The sequence below is a fragment of the Puma concolor genome, chromosome A2, assembly GCF_028749965.1.
Source record: "Puma concolor isolate L17-30 chromosome A2, mPumCon1.1.hap2, whole genome shotgun sequence".
NCBI lineage: Eukaryota > Metazoa > Chordata > Mammalia > Carnivora > Felidae > Puma > Puma concolor.
The window spans coordinates 77,054,899-77,064,350 of record NC_141668.1 but is presented as its reverse complement, the minus strand read 5'-3'; the positions used below and the strand labels follow the sequence as shown (position 1 = coordinate 77,064,350).

Genomic DNA, 9,452 nt, shown 5'->3' with positions numbered 1-9,452 from the left:
AACTGAGTGGTATGTGTTGCGTCCATGGTTTACTAAGGAGAAACCTTTAAGGGACTGAGGGAAACAGCTCTGGGTGGGGCAAGACACCTGGTGAAAATACAGAGTAAGCTGCCACAGGCTGTTCTCATGTAGAGCTCTGGAGCATGGATCGCAGCACAGAATTATCCTGATCTGAGGCAAGTTAGCTGGACTTTTACACTCCCTATCAGTCATTCCTTGACTCTGGAGGGTATAATCCCCAGTGGAGGTGACTCCTGTCAGTTTAGAGCAGTTGTTCTCAATGTACGGTCCCCAGACCAGCACATCAGCATCACCAGGGAACTCGTTAGAAATGATAGTTTCTTGGACCTCAGCCCAGACCTGCTGAATCAGAAACTCTGGGGGTGGGGCTGAGTGATCTGTAGTTTTAACAAGCTCCTCAGGTGATTCTGATACACAGCAAAGTCTGAGCACCACTGGCTGAGAGCACATCTCCAGAGGAGAAAGCTGTGATCCCTTAGCAGCTGATCTCAAGCAGTGTTGGTTCAACAGCCCTGTGACAGGAATCAACGTGGTCTGCCCACAGCACCCTCTACGTGTGTCGTATGCTTCGGTTGTACGACAGTAAGTCATCCCTCTTGTATTTACCGTGTTTGTAGCTTTTGTAAATTTCCCCATTTAATAGCTGCCCTGCATGCATGTGCTGGACCTGCCTCATTCTGGAAAAGTGGATAATATGTTTAAATCACTTTGCCTTGTCCTGCCTTCCCCGCCCCATTCTCAGGAGGAGTCCTCCTCCTAAGGATGTATTTTTCAAAGACAGACCAACCAATGCAGAGTCCATATGACTAACCAGTTGGGCTCTTGTACTCCAGGCCATTACACAGCTGCCTTAATGAGCCCCAAGGCCCGGTACCAGAGAACGAGGGTCCCGGGGCCCAGTGAAAATATCAAACTAGCCAGTGCTAAATCTGCTTGCCCTGCCTCACCTGTGCTTATCCGTGGAAACCACAATAAAGACCCCTGCCCACAGCTCCTCTCCCTACCTCGGCCCCCCCTGGCAGACCTCCCCCTCCCTGCTCATCCGTGGGGCTTCCTGTGGCATGCTGTGCCCTCTCCTCTTGGCAACTGTGAGTACTGTTTTATTATTATTTTCAATAGCAGTTGTTTTCCTGATCTGTTGACCTCACTACCCCTAAAACTTTTTGTTAGCATGCTGTATTTAAAGTATCTCTTCATCACAATCCCCTCCATAAGGGATGCACAAAAATCGAAAAAGTAGATTCAAGAGTCATGCCACAGAGGGTGTGAGGCCAGCTGGCAGTTCACCTCCACGGATTTGAATTAAAATTTCAACTGGGGGTGGTTAAGGGGGAAAAGATTTCAAACGGATGCCGTATAAAATTTTACTTCACATAATTCTCGTCCTGTGACTCCCCTTTCCTTTTAAACGAACAGAATCAAAGTTCACTCCAGAGATAGGGCAAATATTTGTTTTCCACCTGAGACTTTGCTGAGAAAAGAAATTCAACTTGCCCTCTGTGCCAGAATTTAAATAATTTTTTTTGGAACATCATGCTTTGGTTGCAAACATCCCTTTCATGCGAGCATGCAAAACAGTTATAATTTTTATTGCAAATCTGTAGTATGTTTATTTTTGGTCAGAACAAAATAACAAATGACTCACTGCTTTCACAGTGAGAATGTGTATGCCAAGGCTGAAACTTAGGGTGATAAATAATAATAAACATTAAACAAAACTAGTGAATATAAAAAGAATGTAATTACATAACATGGCAATTTTTCTGCAGTAAGTAATGTGACATGCGTTCTTTTGGCATTGACTTGCATTGATTTCTATCAGGAATTGTTCAGTCAGAAGCAGTACTTTATTGAGTGTTGATTCTTGTCTGTGAATGTATGTTTCAATTTTGAGTGAAGATATTTTCTTTATCAAGGACTTGATTTCAAAAGTGTGAACACAATCCCAGCTCTGGTGACCTTGCCTTGCAGGTATTCTCTGGTGTGCCAAACTGTGAAAATTGCAAGAGATACATTCATCTTCATCATGTGTGTTTGATAGCAGTTATTGAATTTCTAAAATTAAATAATTTGCAGGCTATTTTAGTGTCCCAAATTTTCTGCCAGATTTTCTATTTTATGAGTGATTTATTTGTAGGTCCAAAGCACCAGAGGTTATAAAGCTGTGGCCAAAAAGATTCTTACTTTGTCCATAGATTAAAAGGTTTATCTCACCCGCGGTGCAGCTAACTCGTTGCCCAGATGCTAAACTCAGTGGTGTGTGACATAGACAACAGGTTATATAATTTCCAGTGGTCAAAGCTGGGCTGGGCGTTGGTGTCTTTCTCCTGTCGGAAATATTCCATGGGACACAGAGTTTTCAGTTACTTGAGGATTATGAACATTACCTGAATAATTCAAAACTCAATTCTACTTCTGATTTTAGCAGGACAATAAAAGGAACAATGTTTGTTTACAGGGCCATTATCTTAGCTTTTAAGCTGAGGGAATGTGATGAGCTGACCATTACCAGTCAAGCCTATTCCACTGTGATGATAGAAAAGAAGCTGATCTTCCAATTTAAGTAGATTTGTTTTTGTAAGATTTAGTTTATACTTGGAGCAGAGAGGATTAACAAATAAAATTCAAAACCCACCTCACTTTAAATGTACTATTCTCCCCAGCTTGTAAACCTCTTAAGCACAGAAAATTGCTTTCTGTATTAACAACTTCTGATGTATTGTTGTGTCACTGTCCTGACACCTTCAACTAAACATGTTGGTTGTGGCAAGACCAGAATAATGGTAATTACAATATTAATGCTAGCTGCCCTTTCATAAATGTTTAAAGATATCAGGTGTTGTTTTAGGTGTTTTGAATATATAGTATGTTAATTGTTAGAACAATCCAGTTAGGTTCATTTTCCAGGTGAACCTGAGTCAAACCCCTCAACCTTGTGTAGGATTTTGGAATGCGCCAGACTGGGTTTAAATCCAGGCTTTGACACTGAGAAAGTAGGTGACCATGGGTGCATTACTTGACCTCTGATGTGCATTATTTGACTTTTAAGTAGTTGCCTGTTTAAAAGGCCCTTAGGGAAAAGACTGCTTATAATGTGATTAACACCTCTTAGTGGACCCTTAGCTTCACTTCTATAATGCCCCTAATTAGATTTCCTCCTATCCATAAACACAGCTGCTTTACGAGTCCATATTCTCCTCTATTTCACCTAGACAAAGCCCATTCTCTTCCCCTGACACCAGTGGTATTCTAGCACGGACTGCACTGGCTCATGAGAACACAATTGTTAAATAGTAAGGAAGATCTGAAATCTGGTTATTAAACATTTGGCAGCTTGAAATTGGCCACAGTGGGAGTGTTGACATCAGGGAAATCTGTAAGCCCTACAAAGTGAGGGCTTTCTCCCACCCATATCCTAATGAAGATGCAGTGTACCAGCAATAAACCTTTACACTGCTAGCAGAGGAATATTCAGATACCTGTATTTCATCACGTTTGATCTAATTCTATTCCCTTTACAATTCCTGGCATCCAGACTACTTGGGATTACTTAAATTTTCATAAATTGCGGTCGGTCTACCAGCCACCCCAACAAGATCTCACTCTTTGGTTCACCAACATGCTGACACTATGTTACAGCGACTCTTGACCTCTTATTCCCCAAATATCATGATCTCTGTGTTCTGTGCCCCTGTGGCAGAGGTAGAGCCCCTCCCTAAGGAATGCAGTGGAAGCCTTCTCAGAACAAAGAACAGCAAGGTGACCCAATCAACTCCTATATACGTATGCGTAGCTCTGACACACTCTGTAGCTTGGACCGTGTCCGATCAGACTAAGTGTGTCACCATATATGAAAGACAAACAAGTAGAAATTGCATAAAAGGCTATACCCCACTCTGCTAGGGGCTCAGCCTTTTGGGGTCTTAGCCCACTGAGCCTGTACTGGCAAGTATAAAGCTGCTTCCTGGAAAGAAAGGCCTCGGTGTTCTGTCCCTCTGTGGGAGAATCCTGCTGCACCCCCATGTTGTCATTCATGCTGTATTGTCTTGGTAAATTCCCCTCATATGATGAAGTTTTTTTCCATAATTCCTTCATGGTTCAGCTTTGTCTTCTAATCTGTAACTTCCTAACATCCCTCCTACTCCAGAGAGTGGGGGTTGACGAGGAGACCCTGTCTTAGCTGCTTTTTTTATAGGAAGTTTGTAAATGTGTGAATACTGCACTGATCACACTCATTTATATTTGCTTAATTATTTACCTGAGTAGATCCAAGGTCTGAGTTTATGGCATATCACCTAGAATATAGGCGGTGCTTAGCAAAGAAAAACTGCAAGAAGGAATTAAATAGGTAAGGAAGACTTACCTTAAGTCCCTTGTAGTAGCAGAGAGAGAGAAAATTCAACTCCCCTGCAACAAAAGACAAGAGAGTTGTGAAGCACTGGGGTGAGCTAGTAGAAAAGTACTGGAGGATGTTGGAGGAGGGGGGATGGTCATGTGGTTACTGCCATCTGTGCTGACTAATCCACAGTTATCAAAGTTGGGTCTCCACCCTCCCACAGACCCTGGCATATAGGGGCTCTGTTTCTTGTGGTGATTATGTTTCCAAGAGATACTTTTCAGGTCTTTTTTTATCCAGCTTTATTGAGATATAATTGACACCTAGCATTGTGTAAGTTTAAGATTTATAACAAAATGATTTGATATATGGTGAAATTGTTACAAATGTAATTAACATTCCTCACCTCATATAATTGTAATTTTTTTCCTTGTGATAAAAACATTTAAATCTGTCAGCAACCTTGAAATAGACAATTTGTTAACCATACTTATCATGTTGTACATTATAGCCCTAGAACTTATTTATAACTGGAAGTTTGTATCTTTTAATCACCTTCACTAATCACTAATTTCCCCAACCCTCCTTCCCACCTCTGTCAGTCACCAATTTATTCTCTGTATCTATGAGTTTGGGCTTTGTTTTGTTTTTATAGATTGCACATATAAGAAGTGAGGTCATACAGTATTTGCCTTTCTCAATATGACTTCTGTCACTTAGCGTTAGGTTCTCAAGGTCCATTTGTGTGGTCACAAATAGCAGTACTTAATTCTTCCTTTTAGGCTGAATAACGTGTGTGTGTTTGTGTGTGTGTGTGTGTGTGTGTGTGTGTGTGTATGTGTGTGTGTGTGTGTGTGAATCATATTTTCTTAGTCCTGGACACTTGGGTTGTTTCCAGGTCTTGGTTATTATAAATGCTGCAATGAACACCAGGGTGCAGATAACATTTTCAAGAGAGTGATTTTCATTGTTGTTGCCTTTGGATACATACTCAGATGAATTGCTAGTTCATAGGGGAGTTCTAATTTTAATTTTTTGAGGAACCTGCACACTGTTCTCTATAGTGGCTGCATCGGCTTACATTCCCACCAGCAGTGTATGAGGATTCCCTTTTCTTCACATCTTCACTAGCATTTGTTATCTCTTATGTTTTTGATGCTAAACACTCTGATAGGTATGAAGGGAGATCTCCTTCTAGTTGTAATTTGTGTTTCCCTGATGAGTGATGTTGAGCACCTTTTTATGTACCTGTTGGTCATTTGAATATCTTCAGAGAAATGTCTATTCAGGTCTTTTGCACTTTTTAAATTGAGTGATTTGTGGGTTTTTTTCTTCTTTCTGTTTTTATTTTTATTTTTGTTTTTTCTTTTTTTTTTTGTTTTTTTGTTTTTTTTTTTTTTTGCATGTTGTGCTTGTTTAATTTTGATTTTTATAGCTTGTGTTTAGGTGTTCTATCCAAAAATATCATTGCCAAGACAAACAAATCAGGAAGCTTTTCCTTGGTTTTCTTTTAAAAGTTTTATGGATTCAGGTCTCCTGTTTAAGCCTTTGCTTAATTTTGAGGTAATTTCCCAGAAAATTTATTAAAGTTGCTATCTTATCGCCATTGAACAATGGTTCTCTTGTCAAAATATTAGTTGACCTTACATGAATGAGTTTATTTCTGTGCTTAATTCCATACTCAGGAAGACATTTGTCTAAGGTGTAGTCAAAATGAGAAGAACGTTAAGGTCATCTAGGTTATGCTTATAAATATCTTAAAAATTGTGTTTGACTAGTGAAGTGAATCCCATTAGTCAATTCATTCTAACCATGCATATGGCTAAAAACAATCAATAGAAAATTTTTATATAGACTTGCTTGTAATTGTATAAATGCTGACTACCAATCAATGCTATTTGGGAGCTGTTTTCCTATTGCTCTGCCTGTATCTATGTTCCTAAAATGCTGTATGCAAATAAATAAAAGTAATCATTTACAATATAGTAAAATAGTTGACTATTTAAAGACCCCTTAAAGGGAGGGTTATTTATATTGACGATAGCACCACTGCATTAAATTTTTATGAAACTTTTATTTCCTACACTGATCTCCCTTAAAAAAGACAGAAGTACCTCTGGTATGCTGGGGATGTTCTAGTTCTTGATCTCATTTCTGGCTACATGGATGTTTGTGAAAATCCATGGAACTGTACCTTTATCTGTGCACTTCTCTGAGTACATATTCTGTTTCAATATATGCATTTTTCTGAATATTATGCTTCAATATAGAAATTTACAAAAAAAAATTGACACAGGATTTGGAGTCATTGGTCTTGGTTTATAGACCTAATGCATGTTACTAAATTGCTCTGTAGATGTTTCTAGATCTGGAATGCAATGCCATTTATCCAACTTAATTATTATTTAGGTCAAAAGAGATCCTATATGTAACACTGAATTTATAAACTTGAAGGTAAATACAAATGTGAATTTTTATGACTAGATGAATGTTGATAAAATGGCATCTTAGGGGCGCCTGGGTGGCGCTGTCGGTTAAGCGTCCGACTTCAGCCAGGTCCCGATCTCGCAGTCCGGGAGTTCGAGCCCCGCGTCGGGCTCTGGGCTGATGGCTCAGAGCCTGGAGCCTGTTTCCGATTCTGTGTCTCCCTCTCTCTCTGCCCCTCCCCCGTTCATGCTCTGTCTCTCTCTGTCGCAAAAATAAATAAACGTTGGAAAAAAAAATTAAAAAAAAAAAAATGGCATCTTAGAGTCATTTACTTGCTCCTGTGACTCTGAAGTGGAAAATTATATACTTTGTAGTTTGTTTAGGCTAAATTCATCTAAAATTTTTTTGATTTTTATTAGTAACTTTTTTCTCCTGATATTATCGTAAGGATTTTCTTTTGGGGGGGGAATTTTTGTTTTTCAATATTTTATATGAAAACTTCCAAGCATAGAACAAAGTTGAAAAATGTACATTAAAACCTGTATATCTACAACCTAGGCGCTCCCCATTTTCTCATGTTTTTCAGTAACTGTTACTTGGAGTAAAATTTACCTGTAAGTGTATAGTTTTGAGTTTTGACAAAGAATTTGCATAACCACCACCATAATGAATATAGATAATATTTTTATTACATCAAAAGGTTCCTGAGCACAAGTCTGTGGTCATCCCCTCCCTCCACTCATGTCCCCTGACAACCACTGGTAAGAAGTCTATGCCTATAACTTTGCCTTCTACAGAATGTTACATAAATGAAATCTTAAAGCACACAGACTTTCAAATTTGACTTTTTTCACTTAATATAATGCCCTTTAGTTTCCTCAGTTGCTACATGTGTTAATAGTTTTTTCGTGTCATTGGCTAAATGTTAAATCATCATTTAGCTGCACCACAATTTGTTTATCCACTCACCACTTGGTTGACATTTGGATTCCTTCCTGTTCTTGGCAATTAGAAAGCTGCTAAAAATATTCACCAATAGTTTTTTTGTTTTTTGTTTTGTATGCAAGTCTTATTTCATTTCTCTGGGAGAAATTTTCTCTTGGAGAAACATGGCATTCCTATGAGTTGGATTGCTGCATCACACCATAGTGTGTGTTGTACTTCTTGTGGTACTGCAAAACTGTTTTCCAAGATGGTCATATCCCCTTGGATTCTCAAAAATAGGTCTGAGGGCCCTATCTGTACCTCATCCTCACCAGAACTCGGAATTGCCAGGGTTTGTTTGTTGGTCTATTTGTTTTTGTTTTGCTTTTGTTTTATAGCCATTCTAATAGATGTGTAGTGATATCTCATTATAGCTTATATTTTCATGGATGTAATGACTTATGATACTGAGTAAATTTAGGTTCACAGGCGTATTTGCTACCCATATCTTTGCCAGCATGTCTGTGTGAGTTTCTGTCCTTTTGTAAATTTTTGTTTTAAATTGGATGTTTGGGGTGCCTGGGTGGCTCAGTCGGTTAAGTGTCTGACTCATGATTTCAGCTCAGGTCATGACCTCACAGATTGTGAGTCCAAGGCCCATGTTGGACTCTATGCTGACAGTGTAGAGCCTGTTTGGGATTCTCTCTCTCCCCTCTCTGTCTGCCCCTACCTGCTCTCTCTTTCTCTCTCTCTCTCTCTCAAAATAAATAAACTTTAAAAATAAATAAATATATAGGATATTTATATTCTCTTTGGCAAAATTTGAGAGTTCTTTATATTTTCTGTATACAAGTCATTTATCATTGTCTTTGGCAAATCCTTCTCTATTTTTATAGCCGTATTTATATTCATGTTAGCTCCAAGTTTTCTTCTCTTTCCTTACTGCTTTGACTTTAATTTTCTTCTAATTTCTTAAGGTACAAGATGAGATAGATGTACTTTGAGATTATTCTTGTTTTCTAATATAAGCTTATGATGTATAAACTCTAGGCACTAGAGCTGCATTGCACACATGTTTAAAAATGCATTTTTTATTTAATTAAAAATGTTTACTAATGTCTCTTGTGACTTTCTCTTTGATCCAATATTATTTAGAAGTGTCCTTTTAACATTCAAGTCTCTGAGGAATGTTCAAGATATCTTTTTAAATTATTACTAACTCTAGTTTGTTTTTTGTTTAGAATCTTTTAAATCTGATTAAGTTCATTTTAAGGTCCAAAATATGGTTACCTGGTGAAAGTTTGGTGAGTGCTTGAAATTGTGTGTTGTGCTGTTGTTGTTTGACACATTCACTTAGCTCATGGTGATTAATGATAGTCTTCATGCATTCCTTTCTCTGGGAGGGAGTGCAGTCTCTCCCTATAATTATAAATTATTTTTTTCACCAGTTCTCTCAATTTCTTCATAGTTTTTGAAGGAACTGTGAATATACACATAAAATTGTATCTGCTTAATGATTTCTTTTTATGATTATGATTTTTCCCTTCTTACCTCCGATAATATCTTTTGTTTGGAATCTGCATTGTCTGGTACTGGTATAGCCAATCCATCTTTCTTCTGATTACTAGTGCTATTAAACATCTTTCCCATCATTTTAATTTAACATATATATGTTTTCATATAATAAATAGATTTATTTTAATAGTGTGAGTTGTGGGGGGGTTTCTGTCTTTTAAAATTTAAT

General features: G+C 38.1%; 2 long non-coding RNA genes across 5 annotated transcripts in view; one reads left to right on the top strand and one right to left on the bottom strand.

The window, feature by feature from the left end:
• The first annotated feature begins 399 nt into the window (after positions 1-399).
• Positions 400-9,452, top strand: part of LOC147583277 (uncharacterized) — a 115,560-nt gene continuing 106,507 nt past the window's right edge. The window contains exon 1 of one of the 3 annotated variants that reach the window (XR_015247759.1): positions 400-603. This is a non-coding gene — a long non-coding RNA (uncharacterized LOC147583277). The remainder of the gene's footprint in view (positions 604-9,452) is intronic. The other 2 variants (XR_015247760.1, XR_015247752.1) reach the window with 2 other exon arrangements.
• Positions 1,534-9,452, bottom strand: part of LOC147583276 (uncharacterized) — a 417,756-nt gene continuing 409,837 nt past the window's right edge. For both annotated transcript variants that reach the window (XR_015247774.1, XR_015247764.1), the window contains exons 3-4: positions 4,385-4,428; positions 1,534-2,348 (exon numbers count right to left, since the gene is read on the bottom strand). This is a non-coding gene — a long non-coding RNA (uncharacterized LOC147583276). The remainder of the gene's footprint in view (positions 2,349-4,384; positions 4,429-9,452) is intronic.